The 24,574-nt window shown below is 38.0% G+C and overlaps 1 long non-coding RNA gene and 1 pseudogene across 1 annotated transcript; one reads left to right on the plus strand and one right to left on the minus strand.

Moving 5' to 3' along the window:
- Positions 1–6,135: 6,135 nt before the first annotated feature.
- On the plus strand, positions 6,136–18,069 carry LOC124086915 (uncharacterized). The gene is made up of 3 exons (XR_006849968.2): positions 6,136–6,386; positions 6,533–7,290; positions 16,917–18,069. It is a non-coding gene; the product is annotated as an uncharacterized LOC124086915 (long non-coding RNA).
- Positions 18,070–22,378: 4,309 nt separating this feature from the next.
- LOC124087138 (mitochondrial import receptor subunit TOM20 homolog) lies at positions 22,379–24,270 on the minus strand (annotated as a pseudogene).
- Between the last annotated feature and the right edge of the window lie 304 nt (positions 24,271–24,574).

The following is a 24,574-nucleotide window of genomic DNA, read 5'->3' on the forward strand; positions in this document are numbered from 1 at the left end:
TACTTGATCATGGTGCACCATTTTTTTGATATTTTTTTGTATCCGATTCGCCAGAATTTTATTGAGGATTTTTGCATCTAGGTTCATTAGAGATATTGGTCTGTCGTTTTCTTTCTTTGAAGTGTGTTTGTCTGATTTAGGTATCAGGGTGATGTTGGCCTCGTAGAATGAATTTGGAAGTTCTCCCTCTTTTTCTATTTCCCGAAGTAGCTTGAAAAGTATTGGTATTAGTTCCTCTTTAAAGGTTTTGTAAAACTCTGCTGTATACCCATCCGGTCCTGGGCTTTTCTTAGTTGGTAGTCTTTTTATGGTTTCTCCTATTTCCTCAATTGATATTGGTCTGTTTAGGTTGTCTATATCCTCCTGACTCAATCTGGGCAGATCATATGACTTAAGAAATTTATCTATGCCTTCACTATCTTCTAATTTATTGCAGTATAAGGATTCAAAATAATTTTTGATTATCTTCTGTATTTCTGAAGTGTCTGTTGTGATATTGCCTTTTTCATCCCGTATGCTAATAATTTGAGTTCTCTCTCTACTTCTCTTCGCTAACATGGCTAAGGGTCTGTCGATTTTGTTTATTTTTTCAAAGAACCAACTTTTAGTTTTGTCAATTTTTTCAATCGTTTCTTTTGTTTCGATTTCATTAATTTCAGCTCTGATTTTAATTATTTGTTGCCTTCTACTTCTTTTGCTGTTGTTTTGCTCTTCTTTTTCTAGGATTTTGAGATGAAGTATGAGATCATTTATTTGTTGTTTTTTTCTTTTTTTAAGGAATGAACTCCAAGCAATGAATTTTCCTCTTAGAACTGCTTTCAATGTGTCCCATAGATTCTGATATGTTGTGTCTGTGTTTTCATTTATCTCTAAGAATTTTTTAATTTCCTCCTTGATGTCTTCTATAACCCATTGATCATTCAGTAACCCATTGTTCATTCTCCAAGTGATGTATGCTTTTTCCTTCCTTCTTTTATCATTGATTTTCAGTTTCATTCCATTATGATCAGATAAGATGCATGGTATTATCTCTACTCGTTTATATTGTCTAAGAGTTGCCCTGTGACATAATATATGATCTATTTTTGAGAAGGATCCATGTGCTGCTGAGAAAAAAGTATAACTGCTTGATGTTGGGTGGTATACTCTATATATGTCAATTAAGTCTAGGTTATTAATTGTGTCATTGAGTTCTACAGTTTCCTTATTCAACTTTTGTTTGGAAGATCTGTCCAGTGGCGAGAGAGGTGTGTTGAAGTCTCCCATGATTATTGTATGGTGGTCTATTAGACTCTTGAACTTGAGAAGAGTTTATTTGATGAACATAGCTGCACCATTGTTTGGGGCATATATATTTATGATTGTTATGTCTTGTTGGTGTATGGTTCCCTTAAGCAGTATGTAGTGTCCCTCTTTATCCCTTTTGATTAACTTTGGCTTGAAATCTATTTTATTTGATATGAGTATGGACACTCCTGCTTGTTTCCGAAGTCCATATGAGTGATATGATTTTTCCCAACCTTTCACCTTCAGCCTATGTATGTCTTTTCCTATCAAACGCGTCTCCTGTAGGCAGCATATTGTTGGGTCTTGTTTTGTGATCCATTCTACTAGCCTGTGTCTCTTAATTGGTGAGTTTAAGCCATTAACATTTAGGGTTATTATTGAGATATGGGTTGTTCTTCCAGCCATATTTGTTTATTTCTGTTACTAAACATGGTTTGTTTTCCTCTTTGATTGTTTTCGCCCCCTTTACTGTCCTACCTCCCACTGTTGGTTTTCATTGTTATTTTCCATTTCCTTTTCCTGTAATGTTTTGCCGAGGATGTTTTGAAGAGATGGTTTTCTAGCTGTGAATTCTTTAAACTTTTGTTTATCGTGGAAGTTTTTAATTTCATCTTCCATCCTGAAGCTTAATTTCGCTGGATACACAATTCTTGGTTGGAACCCATTTTCTTTCAGTGTTTGAAATATGTTATTCCAGGATCTTCTAGCTTTCAGAGTCTGTGTTGAAAGATCAGCTGTTATCCTGATTGGCTTACCCCTAAATGTAATCTGCTTCCTTTCTCTTGTAGCTTTTAAAATTCTCTCCTTATTCTGTATGTTGGGCATCTTCATTATAATATGTCTAGGTGTGGATCTCTTATGATTTTGCACATTTGGCGTCCTGTAGGCTTCTAGGATTTGGGATTCTGTCTCATTCTTCAAGTCTGGGAAGTTTGTTCATATTATTTCATTGAATAGATTGCTCATTCCTTTGGTTTGGAGCTCTATACCTTCCTGTATCCCAATGACTCTTAAGTTTGGTCTCTTAATGTTATCCCATATTTCTTGGATGTTCTGCTCATGGTTTCTTAACAGTCTTGCTGAGCTGTCTATGTTCTTTTCAAGTTGAAATACTTTGTCTTCATTGTCTGATGTTCTATCTTCTAAGTGTTCTACTCTGCTGGTAGTATTCTCCATTGAGTTTTTAAGTTGGTTTATTGCTTCCTGCATTTCTAGGATTTCTGTTTGTTTGTTTTTTATAACCTCTATCTCCCTGTATAGTTGATCTTTTGCTCCCTGGATTTGTTTGTGTAATTCATTGTTGAAGTGATCTTTCATTGTCTGATTTTGCTGTCTAATGTCTTCCTTGATACTCCAGATCATCTGAAGCATGTATATCCTGAATTCTTTATCTGACATTCCATCTGCTGCAGCTGTTACCTCTTCTAAAGTTGAGTTGACCTGCATTGCTTGTGGTCCTTTCTTTCCTTGTCTTTTCATACTGTTTGCATTTCTTTCTTGCAGGCACGGGCGGCGGCTCTGCTCTGCCCCTCCTCCAATCGGTGTGAGGTGTCTACCACGCCCGCGGACCCCTGGGCCTGTTCTGCCGGTCAGTCGCTGGTCTGCCTACCTTGCAGGCGCGGGCGGCAGCTCTGCTCTGCCCTTACTCCAATTGGGGTGTCATGACTACCATGCCGGCAGGTCACTGGGCCTGTTCCAGATGCGGGTGGCGGCCCTGCTCTGCCCCTACTCCAATTGGGGTGATGTGTGTACCACGCCGGAAGGCCACCAGGCCTGATCCGCTGGTCGGTTGCAGGTCTGCCTACCCTGCAGGCGCGGGCGGCGGCTCTGCTCTGCCCCCCCTCCAATTGGTGTGACTTGTCTACCACACCCGCGGACAGCTGGGCCTGTTCCGGGCACAGGCGAAGGCTCTGCTCTGCTCCTACTCCAATTGGGGTGACGTGCCTACCACCCTGGCCGGCCGCTGGGCCTGTTCCACTGGTCGGTTGCAGGTCTGCCTACCTTGCGGGCACGGGCGGCAGCTCTGCTCTGCCCCTACTCCAAATGGGGTGATGTGTCTGTCGCACCGGCAGGCCACTGGGCCTGTCCCGCTGGTCGGTCGCAGGTCTGCCCACCTTTCGGGCACGGGTGGCGGCTCTGCTCTGCCCCTACTCCAATTGGGGTGACGTGTGTACGCCTGCAGGCCGCTGGGCCTGATCCGCCGGTCTGTCGCAGGTCTGCCCATCCTGCGGCCATGGGTGGCGGTTCTGCTCTGCCCCCACTCCAATTGGGGTCACATGACCACCACACCGGCGGGCCACTGGGCCTGATCCGGGCACGGGCGAAGGCTCTTCTCTGCCCCTACTCCAGTTGAGGTGACGTGTGTACCACGTTGGCAGGCCGCTGGGCCTGATCTGCCGGTCTGTGGCAGGTCTGCTTACCTTGCAGGTGCGGGCGGCGGCTCTGCCCTGCCCCTCCTACCACGCCCACGGACCACTGGGCCTGTTCTGCGGGTCGGTCGCAGGTCTGCCCACCTTGCGGGCATGGGTGGTGGCTCCGCTCCGCCCCCTCTCCAATTGGGGTCACGGGACCACCACGCCGGCGAGCCGCTGGGCCTGCTCCGGGTGTGGGCAGCTGCCCGGCTCCTCCCCTCTGGCTCGAAGACAAAGCGAGAGATACTCAGGTGTCTGTGACTCACCCTCCCTACCAGGAGACCAACTGTTTCTGTCGCCGCTGGTATTGATGAAGTTCTCTCCTCCACCGCTTTCTGATGACATCAGATCTCTGCCATGTTGGTATCCTATGTGAATGGCAGCATTTCGTTCCCTTTGCCGGGTGACCAAAGCAACGGGTGAGTCCTGACCGGCCCTCACAGGCCCCGTCTCAGTCCTGTTGCCACTGCCCACGAAGTCTCGGTTGGTATTTACCTCCACAGTACTCAGCAGGACCCGGACCGAGAAGCAGTTTCCGCGGGCTCCTTAGCCCTGGGCCAGAGCAGTTCCGGGAGCCGGAACTCGGCCGCTCCATGCTCGGTGTATGCTCTGATAAGAGCAGGCTCCAAGAAGCAGTTTCCACGGGTTATTTAGCACTAAGCCTGAGTAATTTGTCTGCAAGCCACAGGCGAATGGCAGCCTGAAATTACCTGTTCTATGGCTGAATCCTCTCTTTCAATTTCAACACATGTACTACTGGAGATTTTACCAAAAAAATATTGCTGAGAATCATTAATATGAAATTTGTTAGTGGTCACTCTCATTTTGCTCTTGTGTGCCTTCTACCCTTCCTGAATAGGCTATGCTTACCATCCGGGTAACAAAAACTAATCTGATGAGAAGATGATTACAAAAATGATGTGATTTCAGCAAAACTATAGAGCACTCTTGACTACTACCCCCCACACACTTCATACACCTAACCAGTCTAGAAGTTTATCCCTGTGAATTAAGACTTGGACTTCAGTGAAATTGGAAGAGATAATATTATTCATCACTTCACAGTGTGCAATTGCAATCATTTTGTTGTTTTTGGTTTTTGGTGCTGGGGCTAGAACACAGTCTAGGCATTTAAGCATAGGCTGTACTGCTGATATCCCTAGCCCTCATTGTTTTGAAGAAGCAGGTTTTTGATAGAAATGGAAATGAAGAAAATGAGGATATTCACACAGCAAGAAAAATGTTCAAAGAAAAGTGAGATTAAAAACAGAAAAAAAATCTATCTATTCCCTAATTTGTTTAGAACTGATCTTATCAATAAGGATTGTAAATTGCCACCTGCAACCAGTGTGGGCAGCTCAACTAAACTCACTCATGTGAATTTGGGGTGATGCAAAATAACACAGAATACCTTTTATAAGCTTCAGGATGGCTTCACCATCTCCCAGCCTCAGGTTCCCCAAAAAGGGGGACAAGAGAAGTTCTTGAGAGGGTGATGAGAGAGAGGGAATGTTTTTGGAAGTAGGCTTTTATTTGGGGGATACTGTTTCTTAAAACATTCTACCCAAAAAAAGGCAGAAGGATTAAGATTACAAAGGAACAGGTAAGTATAACTCAACCCCAGAGGGTGACATCTACACCTGGAGCCACACCTTGTTATCAGAGCTGGCGTAAAGCCCAAGTTATTGTGGAGTGCAGTAATTGTTCAGGACCCCAGTGCATCAGGACTTAAAAGCGTGTTCATCCATGGTGGCTCCCCACAGAAAATGTCTAAACTTTCTACAAGAATGTTCCTTTGAGTCATATGCATTTAAAAAAAGGATTTGTCTGATAATTCCACCATGTGTATTGTAGCCGAGGTTTGGTTCTGATGATTGCTTTGTCTATTCAGACTGTTTTATTGTCTTTTTAAAAATATCTTTATTATTTATTTATTTATATGCAGTGCTAAGAATCAAACTCAGTGCCTCACACATGCTAGGCAAACTTTCTACCACTCAGCCACAATCCCAGCTCCCTGTCTTATTGTCTTTTTAAGTCCCAGAATTTTTTGTTGAAATTCGAAAATACAGCACAGCATGATTAATGTTGCAATGAACTTTTCATATGTGGAAATGACCACATCTCTCCTGCTATGCCTGCACTTGGGGGTTGCATCAAATGTGGGGCTGGATTTGAAGTGCGTTGTGGTTATGGTTGCCCTGGATGTATCAAGAGCTGAAAGGGAATCCTTATATTTAAGGTATGTTCCCTCTGTTGCTTTGGTTTGCCCCTTTGCCCTGTTTTCCAGAAGCAATCAGTCTCTTGTTTCCTTCCAGTTACATTCCACTCTTATCTTACCTGATGCTCATCAGCACAGGGGTTGGGGAGAAAGTGGGGGATGGATGTGTTTAGGTGAGATCTGTGAACCTAGTGGTGGGGGCGGGGGGGGGCTGCCTTTTTTTGCTGGCTTGCTTTCCTAGCTACAGAAGTCTTCACCAGTACCTTCAAGCTATAGTTGTGTTGCCCCTCCCCACAGGAGATTAAAACTTTTTTTCATTAGGAATAAAAAGAGAGATCGGTTTTGAACAGATCTTGAGCAGTATTTACTGTTTCTTTCCCAGGTGACATCAATGCGGCTTTCTCTAGACTCTTTCTAATTTTCCCTATGGTGGCTGGTGGAGTTCTGGGAGGAATCAACTACAAGAGGTATAAATCCCATTATGTCTGCAGCTTCAGGGGCTTCCCTTTTGTATGCCTAGCCATACTTGGTCTTTAGCAGCTTATTAAAACTTTTTTTCAGCAGAGTTGTTATACTAACTTATATGGCATCCTGTTGTTTCATGTTGCAATAGCAAAATACCTAAGGCTTTTCACCAAGATGGCACCAAAAACTAAGAAGGAAGCTCCTCCCCTCCCAAAGCTGAAGCCAAAGCAAAAGCTTTGAAGGCCAAGAAAGCATGTTAAAGGGCATCCACAGCCATATAAAGAAGAAGATCCCTACTTCACCTACCTTTTGGTGGCTCAAGACATTGTGGCTCTGGAGGCAGCCCAAATATCCTCGGAAAAGCACGCTTAAGAGAAAGAAGCCTTCGCACTCTGCCATCAAGTTCCACCTGACCACTGGGTCAGTTATGAAGAAGACTGAAGACAACAACACAATGGTGTCTTCAGTCATTGTGGATGTCAAGGCCAACAAACATCAGATCAAACAAGCTGATCAGGCCTGAGGAAGAGAAGAAGCTATGTGTTCAACTGGCTCCTGATTACAATGCTTTGAATGTTGACAACAAAATTGGGATCATCCAAACAGAGTCCAGCTGTCTAATTTTAAATACACATTTTTTTTTCAAGATAAAAAAGAAAAGAGGTTTATTTAGTTCAAAGTTTTGAGGCTAAAAGTCTACAATCAGGTCGTTCCGTCTATTTGGTCCCTGGTGAAAACTGTGGCATGTGGAAGAAATCACATTAACTAGTGTCCCACAAGAACTAAATTAACCCTTCTGAGAACAGCTTTCCTAATGACCTAATTACCTTGCACCACATTAAAGATAAACTTCAAACACATGACCTCTCAGGAGAGAAGCCACAGCCAAGCCACAGTATGTCCCAAGTAAGTAAATGTCCAAATCATATTTTCCCTATAAGTGTCTGTCTCTTTACAAATTTCCATTTAGCTGTTGCCAGATAACCTGTTTACTGCCAAGATCAGGATGGGTATAATTTGCATTTTATTCAGCTTTCCTCCTACTGTAAAGGTAAAGGTAAGACACTCTTTTCTGCTCTCTGCATTTCTGACTAGAACCAGAAGTCTCACTTTTTGATGTAATAGAATTAATTTTCCATTAATTTTATGAATTTTCAAGACCAATATGAATTACTTGAAAGTACTTCTCTTCATTTCTCTCACCTGACTATAGTCAATAAATTGTCTAAATAACTTGAGTCCCATAGACAATTCTTAGTATATCTGTTCTTGTGAATTACATCTTTCCTTAAACAAGCCGTACACGGGACACATATTTTGTGTCTACTGAGTTCCTTCTATCTTCTCAATTGGCTTTTTATTTAAGATCAGAAATTTTATAAAAGTTATAACCTGGTTTTAGTAACTTTAAATTTTCATTCAAAGATTTGTTCCTGATGCCTATGCATACAAGAATCTGGTAATTTCCTCCAAGCAGTATTACTCATACTTCAAATATAATTTATTTATTAACAGGAGGTCTCTGAACATGTGATAAAGAAAATAGCAAATAACACTAATAAGAACAAATGTGAAGAAAATACAATCAATATTTTGAATAATTGCCATTATATTTCCAGTGTGGCAAACATGTAGAAGTTATACACTGAACTAGGTCTGAGTTTTAAGAAAACATACAGAATTATGAAAAGAATAAGATTTTCTACTCATATTAAAGATATCTATGTATCCCCCCATATTAGCCATTCTAAGACATATGTCTTTACTAATAGAAAGAATGTATCTCTCCTAAGTTTTATTTCAGTCATTTAGTTGTCAAAAATGATGACAGTAAAGTATGTCTTTTAATTTACTAAGCTTGACATGTCATTTTGATAAGATGAATTATTTTATTTGAAAATTGACTTTAACAGGAATTACAAATATCTGACTGCTAGAGGAATCCTGATTATCTTTTATTATATTGCTTATTATATTATATTATATTAGAGCCAACTGCAGAAGTATTTCATTCTTTGCTTTTATCACCCATGAGGCTACATTTCAATAGTATTTGTTTTTAACAAACTATAAGTTCATTATAAAAAGCAATGGAATAGCAGCGACAGCACCATTTGAACCATCTTCTTATGAATCATCCTTATAGATAACAGGACTATAATATTGAGAAAATTTAAAAGAAAAGTAAGTGAATTGTATATAAATCTAAAGACAGTTTTCTTTTTAAAAAATAGATGCCCAAATCCTACAGTAAATCTCTCTTTTTTTACATATTTACATTTTAAAAAATTTTTTGGTACGTGACAATGGAATGTACTTTGACACATCATACATACATGGAGTATAACTTCCAATTTTTGTGGTTGTACATGATGTGAAGTTACACTGGTTGTGTATTCACATATAAACATAGGAAACATGTCTGATCCATTCTACTGTCTTTCTCATTCCCATCTTCCTTCCCTTCCCCACATTTCCCCTGTCCAATCCAGTGAACCTCCACTCCTACCCACTGCCTGTGGAGCGTCAGCACACACATATCAGAGAGTTCTCTCTGTTGTGGCCTCAGGAAACTGGATAGAGGCAATAGGATATTAGAAATAATGAATAGACACACAGCGAGAGAAAAAGCTGGGACCTGGTGGGCACCACACTCTGATGGAGTATAATGATGACAAGTCAGCTCAGCATGTTTATTACATAGGTTTCAGCATCAAAGGGATTCATTATTAGAAAGTTACTTTAATACAGAACTGAGGTCAAAAGTATGAATATACCATTACAGTCATCAGCTTGAACCCACAATTCTCCACCCTCAGGCAATAGGTATTTGAACCTTAGGTCATTAACTGATAAACTCCATGGTAAGCACAGAATTTCCTTTTGAATAGGGCATCACTATACAACTGGGTAGTTTTCTAGGTGCCTTTGTACCAAGAAATTCCCAAAAGAGGCATCACCTCAGTTTCTCAGCAGTTCAAAGATGATTGTGCATTCACCACTCCCAACATTTCCCCTTTTTTATTTTTTTATTTACATACAAGTGATGGGCTATTATTTGAAGTTCTCAGATTTCTTTCTGGAAGATATAGCATACCGTTGTTATAACACAAAATAGAATTAGTTGCAAACACATTTCCCAAAATGTACCATATTGAATGTTTTAATATGTTCCAAAGATTACATCCATTTAAATCACTAAGTATGTTCATCAAGTCATGCAGGATTCACATACATGGTGGCTGGAGACTTAGGGTCTTCCTGCTATTTGATTATGTGTTGAGCCTCATGTGTCAGGTTCTTCAGTTGTCCCCACATTAGCAGATTGGCATTCTGTGTCTGCAGTCTTCTTAGCCTTCCTCTTCTTTCCTCTCAGCTTCTTGTTCCCAGTAGGGTCTAGTACCAACAACTCCAGCTCAAACCCCAGTTGCCTGAACTGCAGCTTCAAATCTTCCATGGAGATGATGAACAGCATGTTCAGGCACCAAGATAGGATGAGCCACACCCTCTGAAAAGACACAAGCATGGTCTCTACCACATATTATTACCTGATCTGGTCCATTTTATTGTCCTATTCATAAGTCTTTCTACTAGACTAAGCCTGACAGGCCTATTGTGGTGGGAGTTGTGTGTTGCTCAGCAGCAGTGTGATCTTTAACATTACAATTTTAAAAATTTAAAACAAAAACAGCATGATTCAAACAACTTTGTGGTGTTCTATCCTACCCCCCTTTTAAAAATTATCACTAAAGGGATAAGTAAGCCTGCTTTACACTAACGTGGTCTTGGGGATTAGAAAGTTTACAAAATACAAAATGAAATTAACAAGAGTAAAAACACATTGAGTTTGTACAATAGTTATGAACCAAGGAACATAATTTTTTTGTAATCTCAAATTTTTAATTAGCTATATATTTTTTATTTTAAGATCACAGTATTTTTTATAGCAAAAGTGTATGTTTTTAAACTTAATTTTAAATGAACTTGAGTAGGTATCTTAACATGGAATAAGATGAGAGACAGAGTCTTAACTTAGGTGATATGGCCTCTTGAAAAATCTTAGGTGTTTTATTTTTGAAACTGATTTATTCTCTTTTTAAAATATTATTTTATAAAAGTTTTATATATCATTTATGAGTCTATATGAATCAGTTAACACAATTTAACACCACATCTGAAACATAAATCAAACACATTAAGAGAGCTTTTGACCTCTTTTTGTGGGAAAGTTGCAAAATTTGTTTACATCCCATATTGTTAATCTCTAAATAAACCAGGCTCTCCTTATCCTCTTTTTTTCAAATGAATTTAAGTTCCCATCCCAGTGGAAAGAGTAACAAAACATCTTATGACTTATAACAGGAAATTTTTATCTAATTATAAAATAGTAAATGATATAAATAAAATTTTAACTAAATTGTTATTTTTACACAAGTTTGTAAGAGACGTTTTTTTTACAGAGAACTTTAGTTTGGAGGATACCAGCTGGGAAAATGTTCTTTTAGATGTTATACTTTAGAGGCTTATATACTTGGGTGATAAGAATACATTTAGTATAGGGCTGGGGATGTAGCTCAGTTGGTAGAGTGCTTGCCTCACATGCACAAGTCTCCAGTTAGTAAGTTAGTTTTATTTTTTAATTTTACCATTAATTTCTAATTTCATTCTATTATGATCTCGTAGAATGCAAGGTATTATCTCTGGTTTTTTTTTTTTTTTTTTTTTGTATTTGCTACAAATTGCTTGGTGGACTAAGATATGGTCTATTTTAGAGAAGGGTCCATGTATTGCTGAGAAGAAAGTGTATTTTCACTTGTTGATGGTTGAAATATTCTTTATATGTCTGTTGATTCTAAATTATTAACCATATTTTTTTAGTTTTATAGCTTATTTATTTAGGTGTTTTTTTTTTTTTTTGTAGAATTTGTCCAGTAGTGAGAGAGGTGTGTTAAAGTCACCCAGTATTATTGTGTTGTGGTCTATTTGATTCTTGAAATTGAGAAGTTTTTTCTGATGTATGTAGATGCTCCATTGTTTGGGGCATAAATATTTATGATTGTTATGTCTTGTTGATGTATAATTTCCTTAAGCAGTATGAAATGTCCATCTTTGTATCTTCTGATTAACTTTGGCTTGAAGACTACTTTATCTGATATAAGGATAGAAACCTTCACTTGTTGACAAGATCCATGTGAATGATATGTTTTTTCCCATCCTTATACCTTCAGTATATGTGTTTGCCTATGAGGTGAGTCTCTTAGAGATAGCATATTATTGGGTCTTGTTTTTAAAATCAATATGCCAGTCTATGTCTTTTAATTGATGAGTTTAGGCCATTTATATTCAATGTTACTATTGAGATATGATTTTTTTAAGAGAGAGAGAGAGAAAGAAAGAAAATCTTTTTTTTTTTTTTTGTAGATGGACACAGCACAATGCCTTTAGTTTTATGTGGTGCTGAGAATCGAACATGGGTCCTGCTTGTGCTAGGCGAGTGCTCTACTGCTGAGCCACAATCCTAGCCCAAGATATGATTTTTACTCCCTGTCATTTTGATTTATTTCTGGCTTTTAATTTGAATCTGTTTCTCTATTGATTCATTGTTATTTTAGTGTAGTTCCTCACTTTGCTTGTTTTCACTTTGACTTTTCATTTCTTCATGAAATATCTTATTTGAGTATGTTTTATAGTGCAGGCTTTCTAGTTGTTAATTCTTTTAACTTTTTTTCTTATGTAATGTTTTTATTTCATTGTCAATTTGAAGCTTAATTTTGCTGGGTATAGTATTCTTGGCTGGCATTTATTTTCTTTTAAATTTTTTTTATGAATGACAATATGATGCATTTATGCACTTTGATATAGTAGACATAGATAGGATATAATTTCTCATTTTTCTGAGTGTACATGTTATAGAATTGCATTGGCCATACAGTCACCTATATACATAAGGTAATAATGTCTGTTTCATTCTACTATCCTTTCTATGCCCATATCCTCTCTCCTCCCCTTCCTTTATTTCCCTCTACCTAATCAAAGGTAACTCTATTCTTCTCTAGCCCCCCCCCCATTTAATGTGAATTAGCATCCACATATTAGAGAAAACATTTGGCCTTTGGTTTGAGGGGATTGGCTTATTTTGCTTAGCATGATATTCTCCAATGTCATCCACTTACTGGCAAATGCCGTAATTTCATTCTTCTTTAAATATGAGTAATATTCCCTTGAATATATATGCCACATTTTCTTTGTTCATTCATCTATTGAAGGACACTGAGGTTGGTTCCATAGTTTAGCTATTGTGAATTGATCTGCTATAAACATTGATATGGCTCCATTACTGTAGTATGATGATTTTAAGTCCTTTGGGTATAAACTGAGGAGTGGGATATCTATGTCAAATGGTTATTCCATTCCAGGTTTTTTGAGGAATCTCCATACTGCTTTCCATAGTGGTTGTACCAATTTTCAGTCCCATCAGTAATATATGAATATATCTTTTTTCCTACATCCTTGCCAACATTTATTGTTTCCTGTATTCTTGATGATTGTTATTCTAACTGGATAGAAATAAAATCTTAGTCTCTAATTGCTAGAGACATTGAACACTTTTTTGTATATTTGTTGATCAACTGTATTTCTTCTTCTGTGAAGTGTCTGTTCAGTTCTTTAGCCAATTTATGGATTGGGTTATTTGGTTTTTTGAGTTCTTTATATATCCTAGAGATTAATGCTTTATCAGAAGTGCATTTGGTAAAGATTTTCTCCCAATCTGTAGGCTCTTTCCTTACATTATTGATTGTTTCCTTTGCTGAGAAAAAGCTTTTTAGAGTTTGATATATATTATTCCAAGACCTCCTTCCTAGCTTTGAGGGTTTGGGTTGAGAGATCAGCTGAGATTTGGATTGGTCTCCCTCTAAATGTTACATGTAATTTTTCTCTAGTGGCTTTTAAAATTCTATCCTTATTCTGTATGCCAGCCATTTTCATAATAATGTGCCTTGGTGTGGTCTGTTGTAATTTTGTATATTTGGGATGCTGTAAGCCTCCTGAATTTGATTTTCCATTTTGTTCTGTAAGTTTTGGAAACTTTCTGATATTATTTCATTGAAAAGACTGTGCATTTCCTTTGTTTGTATCTCTAAGCCTTTATCTATCCCAATAAGTCTTAAATTTGGTCTTTTCATGTTATCTCATATTTCTTGGAAGTTCTGTTCATTGTCTCTTAACATTTTTTTCCATGATCAACTTTGTTTTCAAGATTATATATTTTGTCTTCATTGCCTGAAACTCTGTCCTCTAAGTGATCTAATTGGTTGGTGATGTTTTCGATTGAATTTTTAATTTGGTTTATTGATTCCTTCATTTCAAGAATTCCTGCTTATTCTTTTCCATCATCTCTATCTCTTTATTGAAGTGGTCTTTTACTTCCGGTATTTTCTGATTTCACTTTTTATACCATCTTTTACTTCACAGATCAGTTTACCTATGTGCATTCTAAACTTCTTCTCTGATATTTCTTCTACTGTGGTGTTGATGGATTGTGTTATTGGAGCATCTTGATTTGTCTGGTGGAATTTGTTCCCTTGCTTTTTCATATTGTTTGTGTGTCTACCCACCTAACAGTATGGATCTGAGGCAGTAGAGTTTCTACTCTGTGGACTTATAATTCCTGAATGTTTCTAATATCTCACTGTTTAGGGGGAGACAAATAATAACAACAACCAATGCAAAGAGTATATAGCATTAAACCAAATAGTTCCTACTATGAAAGTTACAATATTAATTGTCACAATAAGCAAAAGATATGATCAGTTATTGCCTACAATAAAAATAGCAAGTTTGCAAAAGCATTTACAATTTCAAATGGTAGAAAGGGAGAAAACAGAAGTGATATAGGATGTGATGATTATGAGGGATGGGGAGAGAAGACAGAAGTAAAAAATTTTAAAATGAGTGAAAGAACAATAGATATTGGCTGTTAGTGGAAGAAAAGAGAGAAAGAGAAGCAGGGGAAACAGTAAGAGAAAAATACAAATGTAAAGTAAAAATTACAAAAAATAAAAATAAAAGAGTATAAAACAGAACTAAAATATAATAATCAAATGTAGTCCTCTGATCCATGAAAAATAGCTGGCTTCAAAAATGCTTGAAATGAGGAAAAAAAACCAAACATGGATATGTATAAGTGTCCATGTATCTTTAAGATCATGATTAAATAGAGAAAAAACAAGGGGAAAAAGTAAGAAGAAAAAAAATGGAAAAAAAAAAAAAACACCCTTGATGAAAAGTTTAACAATTCTTTTGGTTGGAGTTCAAAAAAGTCCCAGCTTCTCTTCTCAGCAGTTTTAGGTGCATGATGCTTCAACCTCATATTGCTGGAGTGAGAGAGGTAATCTCACAGGTGGAATTCTTGGAGGCAGAGTTTAGGCTTACATGGACTCCATGCTCTTTGCTGAATGCCAACTTGTCTGGAGACTTTAAATCAGTGTACCTCCAGTGCCCAGTAATTGCTGGTTCACTCTAGATGACTGTACCCCAGGGATCTCACCTGGGTTCCACTCGTGTGGTGGAGGAGACAATTCTTAGTCCCCTATGTCACCTGTGGCCCCCATGTTTTCTGATCTTGGGTTTTGTATCCAAACTCAATCATTCCTGCCCTGCTCTTCTCAATTCCTGGCCAGATGTATCTCTACCAGCTGGTCCTGCAAACAGCCAGATTGGAGGGAAAGGGGTAGAGCTGGTTGGGTTTTCATAACCAGTTGTCCCCTATGTAAATGTCTCTCTATGTTTGATATTCTCTCTCTCTCTCTCTCTCTCTCTCTCTCTCTCTCTCTCTCTCTCTCTCTCTTTAAAGATTTCATATACTACATGGTTTATTGCCAAAGAGAATTTTTTATGGTTACAGTGCTTTAAAAAAGGGTGAGAGAAATATGAACAAACCTCACAGAGAGTTTGATTTTCTCTTGGTCCCTTAAAAACACTTTATTTTGTTCAGTGTGTGTATACTGAACCTCTATTTCAGGCCAAAGTTGGGTTTGTCAGAAATTGGCTCCCACAGCTGCTGGCCTCTGTGCCACAGCTGTAAAATGGTTTCTTCCTTTGTCTTCTGCACACCACTGGGAGTAATGGCAGCCTCTTTCCCCACAAGGGTATAGTGCAGCACAACTTTCATAGTCGAGCAATGTCCCTGATCTCTAAATGATCCATACTCAGACATGCCCTCTGTCCTCCTAAAAATGCAGGTTCCTTTAATTCTCTTACCCCTTCATTTTCCTCAGGGAAAATGAGGTGTTTACAGCCTAGCCACAGCAGCAGCTGTGCTGCTGGAGATTTCTTTCTTGTTTTATTATATCTAAACTCCTGAGTCCCTGATATGCTTTGAATGTCCAGTTTTAAATACCAGTAAAGCTCCCCCTCCCTTTATTGTTCACCCACCATTCTGAGAAGCTGCCTGTCTGCTTTCTAGATTTCATGCCATGAAGCAGCCAGGAAAGTGACCATCTCTGTTCCATCATCTTGAAAATCCCCCCTAAATAACCTTTCTACTTCCTGGTTACCATGTCTTAAGCTGCTTTCCTTTGCCATACCTTTCTGCCATGATGTTCTTCCTCACTGTGGGCCCAGAGCTATGGAGTCAACCCATATTGAACTGAACCTCTGAAACTGAGCTGGAATAAACATTTCTGCCTCTATGTTGTTTTTGTCACATGACAAAAAAGCTGCCTAAAACAGAAATTGTTACTGAGAAGTGAGGTTGTTGCTGTGACTAACCTGACCATGTGGTTCAAAGGTCTTTGGAGCTGGTTTGTCTGAACAGAAATTTTGAAAAGTTTAGAGATGAAAGCTGGATCAACTTTAGAATGTTGTATGCTTAATGAACAATTCTTGTGGGAGCTCAGAAGACCAGAATGCTGATGGGACTGTGGACAGTAAAGATTGGGCTCATGGAGTTTCAGAGAAGAAGGACTCTATTGGAAACTGGACTAGAGGCCATTTGTATTATATTCTGGAAAAGAGATTGCCTACATTTTCCCCATGTCCTGAACCTTTTTGTGAGGTTGAATTTAAAGGTGATGTAGTAATTAATCAGGCAGAAGGAATTTCAAGACAGCACAGTATTCTGGGGTGGCATGCGTATTGTGTGTGGCTTTTAGCCAAGATTGCTGTGATAATCAGAACCAAAAATATCTGACATTTTTGAAGTTTGGCTAGAAAACTGTGAATAAAACTGGGGCTGAGGAAGTTGCTGTTATTAAAGACATTATAGCTACTAAGTAATGCTAAGAACTTTACTCAGAAACAATAGGAAAGATGGCTTAAAGGCATCTCAGAAGTTGCAAGGCCATACCCATTACAGGCTCAAAGGTTTAAAAGCAAATTTTTCTTTGATAAGGGGGGGCACACTGCTTACATAAGGAGGGCTTCAGAATGTTTTTCCCATCATGATCAGATACCCAGGTACTTAGAGGCTGCTGCAGCTGTGGTCCCAGGAGGCTTGCCTTGGCATTAATCATGTGGTGTTGGTTCTTCAGGAATGAAGGATGCTGGAGTTTGGGGGTCATGAAGATTTCACTGAGATTTCAAAGGAAGACCTGGGAGGCCAGAAAAAGTGGAGCCGAGTCAGAGTCCCTATGCACTGTCCCTGAAAAGTTGATGCATGAAGATGTGAGAAGGAAGCCAAAGCTGCAGTGGAGACCTCCTGAAATTAACAAAAATCCATTAACATGGGACATCTTCCATAGAAAACTGTGGTAACCGAGCAGAGACAAGCCATGAGAGAAGCCATGTGGGCTGAAACCAGCAAGGACATGAAAGTGAAGCTTCACAATCCCTTTGGAAAGAATATCACAATACCATGTGCCCCAGATGCTAGATATGGAGTTATAGGATGTCCAACTGGATTTTGTGTGACCAGCTGGATTTTGATCTTTCTTTGGTCCCAAATCTTCTATGTCCCTATTCCTCTCTTGTGAAATGAAACATTTACTCTATGCCATTATATATTGAATACTGACTTGCTTTTGATCTTTACAAGGGATAACCTTCATGAGTTCACTTTACTCTTCGATGAGATTTTGGACTTGGACTTTTGTCTAATGCTGGAACTATTATGAGAATGGGACTCTTGGAAATGGACTAAATGTATATTGCTTTATGAGATGGGCATGAATTTTGGGGGGGCAGGGTTGGAATGTTATAGTTTAAATATGAGGGTCCTGTGAAGAGCTGTGACAGAAAATGGGAGAGCAGTAACTGAGACTGGGGGTCTCTGATGACTTCACACCTGAGGCAAACCTACTGCCTGGGAATGTTTCTGTGCAAGGGCACAGGATGCCTAGCTGTTATGGTAATTCCCTGCCTGAGGAGGCTCTGTGCAAGAGTCTTATCAGCTTTGACCTTGATCTCAGGCAAATAGCTCCCAGGGATAGAGGAATTATCATGCTAGACAACAACAATGTTTCATCAGCTCTGCTATTCTTGAGCCTGACTGCTTAAGAGTAAATTTAAACAATGGGCTTCCTTGAGTGCTACACAAAGCTCCTATCATTGCACATTTCAACTATGAGAAAGCTGTACAGATCTTTGTAGTTCTGTGACTTTCCTGAATACAAAGAATAATGCTTGTATAGTCTGTAACCTGATAATGACACATATATAAATAAAGATTGTTGACATAACCCTTTAGATTTGCTTCTACATCAGAGAGCAGCCCTCTAATTGGTCCCAGCTATTTCATCTTCACATTTGTGTGTGAGAGTCTTTCTTTTCTAATTCCCCATCACCCCTTGCTGGTACCACAAGTTTGGCCATGTAGTATCCATCAGTGTCCCCCAAAAGCTCATGTGTGATACAGTGTAATAACTTGTGCTGTACTTCAAATCCAGAGGCAAACTGCAGGATAAATTTCTTTGGATAAATGCAGTTTTTTCAAGATAAAAGGTAATGTATTTTACTCAAAGTCTACAATCTCATCTAAAAATAAATACCTTCAAAGAAATATCCAGAATGATGATTGACCCCAAATATGGGTATTGTGGCCTGGCTAAGTTCATACATAAGATTGACCATTACTGGGTATAAAAAGGACACCCACAATGGAATATCCTAGTATAAGTATCAGAACTGAACAGGGTGAGGAAGACATCCCTATGGCATGAGGAATGTGGTCTCAGGGCAGAGGTCTGATGTAAGATATTTGAATCTGAATAGGGTGAGAGGATGTCCTAGAGGGAGGGCATCCCAATACAGAGTTAGTTTCACATAGGTTAAATGAGACATCTGTAAGAAAAGGAGTATGGTGCCAGCAATGGAAGACTGGGTGGCACCATTAATGGGAGATTGGATGACAATACCATACTGCCTTAATTACTTTGTCTTATAGTTCCTAACTTCTGATAGTAGACTTCATCACCTTTGTCCTTCTTGAAGATTGCTTTGGTTTTTCTTGGCCCTTTATGTTCAATATAAAGGATAAAATAATTTTTTGTCAATTTCCACATTTCAAAAAATATTAGAGTTTTGACTATTCTGGGTCTCTTATTTTTTCCAAATGAATTTCATGATTGCTTTTTCTAGTTCTATGAAGAATGTCATTGGGATTTTAATAGGAATTGCATTAAATCTTTATAATGCTTTCAGTGGTATGGCCATTTTGATAATATTAATTCTGCCTATCTAAGAACATAGAAAAAAATTCCATCTTCTAAAGTCTTCTTCAATTTCTTTCATTAGTATTCTGTAGTTTTCATAGTAGAGGTCTTTCACCTCTTTTGTGAGATTGATGCCCAAGTATTTTTTTGAGACTATTGTGAATGGGGTAGTTTTACTAATTTCTCTTTCAGTTGATTCATCTCTGATATAAAGGAATGCATTTGATTTACGTATTTTAATTTTATATCCTGCTACTTTGAATTCATTTACTAGTTTTAGAAATTTTCTGGTGCAATATTTTGGATCTTCTATATATGGAATCAAGTCATGGCAAAGAGTAATAGTTTGAGTTCTTCTTTTCCTATTGTATCCTTTTAATTTCTTTTTCCTGTCTAATTGCCTTGGCTAGAGTTCCGAGGATGATGTTGAATACAAGTAAGTGGTGAAAGAGGGCATCTTTGTCCTGTTCCAGTTTTTACAGGGAATGCTTCCAATTTTTCTCCATTTAGAATGATGTTGGCCTGGGGTTTAGCATAGATAGCTTTTACAATGTTGAAGTATGTTCCTACTATCCCTAGTTTTTCTAGGGAAAAACTTTTTATGAAGGAGTGCTGTATTTTGTCAATGCTTTTTCTGCATCTATTGAGATAATCATTTGATTCTATTGATGTGATAAATTAGCAAGGAGAGTGAGGCAAGAGGCATCACAACACCAGACCTTAAACTACAGAGCTGTAGTAACAAAAACAGCTGAGTATTGGCACCAAAATACACACAGAAACCAATGGTAAAGAATAGAAGACACAGAAACAAACCCACATAAATATAGTTATCTCATACTAGACAAATGAACCAAAAATATTCACTGGAGAAAATATAGCCTATTCAACAAATGGTGCTGAGAAAATTAGAAATCCATATGATAACAAAATAAAATTAAACCCCTATCTCTCACCATGCATGAAACTCAGTTCAAAGTGGATCAAAGACTAAAGCACTAGAACAGAGACCCTGTACCTAATGGAAGAAAAAGTAAGCCCAAATCTTCACCATGTTGACTTAGGATCTGACTACCTTAACAAGACTCCCAAAGCACAAGAAGTAAAATTAAGAATCAATAAATGGGATAATTCAAACTAAAAGCTTCTTCTCAGCAAGGAAACAATCAATAACATGAAGAGAGAGCCTACATAATGGAAGAAAAATCTTTATCACATGCACCTCAGATACAGTATAAATCTCCAGGTTATATAAATAACTCAAAAAACAAATAGCCTAATCAATAAATGGGCAAAGGAACTGAACAGACACTTCACAGAAGAAAAAATACAATCAATCAACAATTATATGAAAAACTATTCAACATCTCTATCAACTAGAGAAATGCAAATTCAAATTACCTGAGATTTCATCTCAACTCCAGCCAGAATGGCAATTATCAAGAATAAAAGCAACAAAAAATGTTGGCGAGGATGTGAGGCAAGAGGTACCCTCATACATTGCTGGTAGGACTGCAAATTAGTGTAACCATTACTGGAAGTAGTATGGAGATTCCTCAGGAAACTTGGAATAGAACCACCATTTGACCCAGATATCCCACTCCTTGGTTTATACCCAAAGAACTTAAAGTTAGCATAGTATAGTGTCACAGTCCCATCAATGTTTATAGTTCAACTCACAATAGCTGATCTTCAACAGATGAATGGATAAAAGAAACTATGGTATATATACACAATTGAATGTTACTCAGCATTAAAGAAGAATGAAATGATCCAATCTGCAGGTAAATGGATGGAGCTGGAGAATAGCTAAGCAAAATAAGCTAATCCCAAAACACCAAATGCTGAATGTTTTCTCTGATATGCAGATTCTAATTGGCAATGGGGGCTAGGGAAGAATAGAGGTATTTTGGATCAGGTAGAGGAAAGTGAAGGGAGGGAGAAGGTATAGGGGTAGGAAGGTTAGTAGAATGAAATCAGACATTGTTACCCTATGTGCATATATGACTACATGACCAGTATGAGTGTACATCATGTACAATTAGAAGAATGAGGAGTTATACTCCATTTATGTATGATGTGTCAAAGAGCATTCTATTGTTATATATAGCTAATTAAAAAAAATTAAAGCTCATCTATAAGGGCTACATACTAATTCCAACCATGTGACATTCTGAGAAGGGTAAAAGTAAGGAACCCATAAAAAATATTAGTACTTGCTGGAGACTTTGGGGGGAAAGATGAACACTCCTGGCACAGAATATTTTTAGGGCAGTGAAACTTTTCTATATGATTCTGTAATGGTGGATACATATGATTATAAGTTTGTGCTAACCAATAGAATGTATAATTCCAAGGGTGAATTCTAAACTATAGATTTTTAGTGAAAATGATATGTTAATATCAGTTGTAACAAACTTTTAAAAAAGTAATAGGGTTTTGCTTGAAATTACTCTGAACCCATTGATAAATATTTGAAGAACTGACATCCTTTCAGGATTTTTAAACAGTATGACTGTCTTTGTTAAAAGGATGTCAGTTATTCAAATAAGGAGCGTGATATAAGTCTTAATTTCTCTGAATGATGTTGTATAGTTTGATGGTAGAGTTGTTAGATACCTGTTGTAAGATTTATTCATTGTATTTTGATTTTTTTTGTGTGTGTGTGTGTGCTTGCCATTAAGTACCAAGGATCTTTTTTTATTCTCAGTTCTGAAATGGAGTCCTCATACATTGCTGGTGGGACTGCAAATTAGTGCAACCTTTCTGAAAGTAGTATCTGAGTCTGTGACTCAGATAATATGCTACTATTTGAAAATAAAAGGTCCGACCAGCCCCAGTCTTCCCAAGTCTTTAGTCACAAGATCATACTTCATTCACCACACAAGATAATCATGCTGAAGAATTAAGGAGGTACACTGAAGATAAAAGCAAAAAAGGAATAATCTTGCAAGCAGATAATTCCAGTTACTTAAAAAGTTAAGTTTCAGATTAATTTACATAGTAGTGACAAAACTATTTAGTCTCAGTGAAAACAAAGACAGTCATACCATTTAAAAAAGATCAATTCAGAAATACTAATTCAGGCAAGCATGCAAAATTCAGAATATTAAAAAAATGCAAGGCCTGGTTGCACAAATACACTCAGGTGAATTGCAAACAGAAAGGGACACTTAAGGGATCTGCAGACCAGTTCTCTCTTTCTATAAATGAGGAAAGTGAGCAGACACAAACTGGCAAAGCTCATGTGGTGACATCAGGTGCACACAGATCTAACTCCTGGTGCCATCTGCAACCCCATATACTTAAAATAAGGATATAATACCCAGAAGACAGAAGCCCACTAATTTAAATAAAAGATTTTAGAACTGATACAGAGGCAGGAGGTAAAGTTAACACAGCACAGTAGCATACCTCACGTTTCAGAGATGAAATGAACTCTCAAAGATTTAATGCTCCATTTTCTCAAACAATAAAGTTTCTATCCAATTTGCTGATTTATAGTAAAATGTACTAGCTTTAAAAATGTACACTCTTCACACTTTTTTGCCTAACTTTTAAAACTGAGAATTGGCTGCTTTTAGCCCAAGAAGCCTCTGTCATGCATACACTTTAACTGCATGTCTTAGGAATACATGCAATCTGTGATATTTTAGTAACTTATAGTGTATTTATAAAATGAAAAGCTCTATCAAAATACAATTTTCACTAGGAAAAATAAATAAAACAAATGAATGGATCTCCACAAAGCAAACAACAACTTTGGTAGACTTCAGTGTAGGGCAGTCTATAACAAACACATTTACCCTTATTCCCCCAGAGCTGCTCATCTTCCAAGTTAAGAATTTTTAACATTTTTTTTTTATTATGTTGACATTCGTTTCTCATTCTACATCATCTTCAGCCAAGCTCTGAGCACTCACAATTCTCTAATTGTTGGGAGCTTAGTCAGAAGCATCTGGAACACTTGGTGGTGAAAGAGTTTGCTGTTAACACTTGCAGCCACTGCTGTGGCTGTCCACGAACAGCAGCTGCGTATGTCAGATGGTCCACACCTTTCTCATATTCACCCTGGGCTAGCAGCTCTTTGCCGAGTTGTATTTCTTCAAGGAAGGACTTCTGAACAGCTTCAGCATCTTTAAGGTCGGTATCTTGGAAAACCCAGCTCTCTCCTTGGCAAGCTTCTGCTTCTTCGGTCCGGATGCCTGTTCTTGAAGTTGGGTTCGCTCTAGTTGGGTCGAAGTAGATGCAGTAGCCAGAGCGCCCCACTCACGCCAGCGGCTACATGAGCCTCGCCACCCTCCGCTCTGTACGCTGGAAGGAGGAACCTGTGTGTGTTTTATGCTACATAAATAGTATGATTTACTGGTATTATTTTCTAAGTATTGATATGTGACAAAAATACACTTGATTTTGTACGCCTTTGTAGCTAGTTAACTTGTTAAAATTAACTTACTAATTGTGATAGTTTATCTGTAGCAACTTTTGGATTTTTTACATACTCAAACTGTAATGCCACTGATATTTTACTTTTTATTTTTTTATCCTCACTAATTTTAATCCTTTTTCCTCTTGGTTCCTGGCTAGGACATACAGTATAAGGTAGATTGGAAATGGTATAGCAGATACTGTCTTCTCACTCCCTACATCAACAGCAAAGCTTCTAATAGAGCCTATTTAACTAAGTTTGGTGTAGGTTTGGTTTTTTTTGTTTGTTTTGTTTTATTTTGTTTGGTCATGATTGTGTCCTGAAACATATCACATGGAATTTGTTATATTTTTTCTCATTCTAAGTTAATATTTACTTTTTAACCCCATTATGTATTCATAATTTTGATTTTTTTTCTTATATAAGTTCTCGCTTCAAATTTTATAAACCTAAAGTGGTGTTTAGCCCTGCACTGGGTGTCCAGCCTCCAGCTGTCTTCCTGCTACCCCATCCTTCATGTTGTTCTTTCATACCTGTACTTATTGCCTCCGGTGTGCAAAACGGCTGCTGCTTCTAAATGGTTAACATCCACAGTTCAGGAAGGAAGAAGGAAAAAGGGCAAAATGTCTCCTCAGAAAGCTTAGTCTTCTTAGATCAGAACAACTTGCAGACCTCTGCCAATATCTCATTGGCTTAAACTATACCCACTACAACTACAGTCACCAGCAAAGAAAACATTGTAGTATTTGGTTCTGTTATTCCCTCAATAAGAATTGGAGTTTTTTCTTTCTCTCCATCATCTCCCATCAACACTTGCATTGGTAGCTTATGCAAAAGCAGGAAATCACCACATATCCATAGTGTATGAAATTACCTAGTACTTTTGTTTGTAACTGTTTTCATTGTATATTTATTGACTCTAATGAAATGACACCAACTTGAATTGTACTTGAACTTTATTGCCTATAACTTGGTTACTACCTTCCTCAGGTATACACCATTAAAACACACATTCTCTATATATCCATGTATTGAAATGAGAAAGTAATTGTTCCATAAACACTCATTGGAGATCCTCAAAATCTAATAATTTGGAGACCGAGTTTCATTT

This window comes from Marmota monax, unplaced genomic scaffold (genome assembly GCF_021218885.2).
Source record: "Marmota monax isolate L192 unplaced genomic scaffold, Marmota_monax_Labrador192_F-V1.1 WCK01_AAM20220418_F8-fsc00012, whole genome shotgun sequence".
Taxonomy (NCBI): Eukaryota; Metazoa; Chordata; class Mammalia; order Rodentia; family Sciuridae; genus Marmota; species Marmota monax.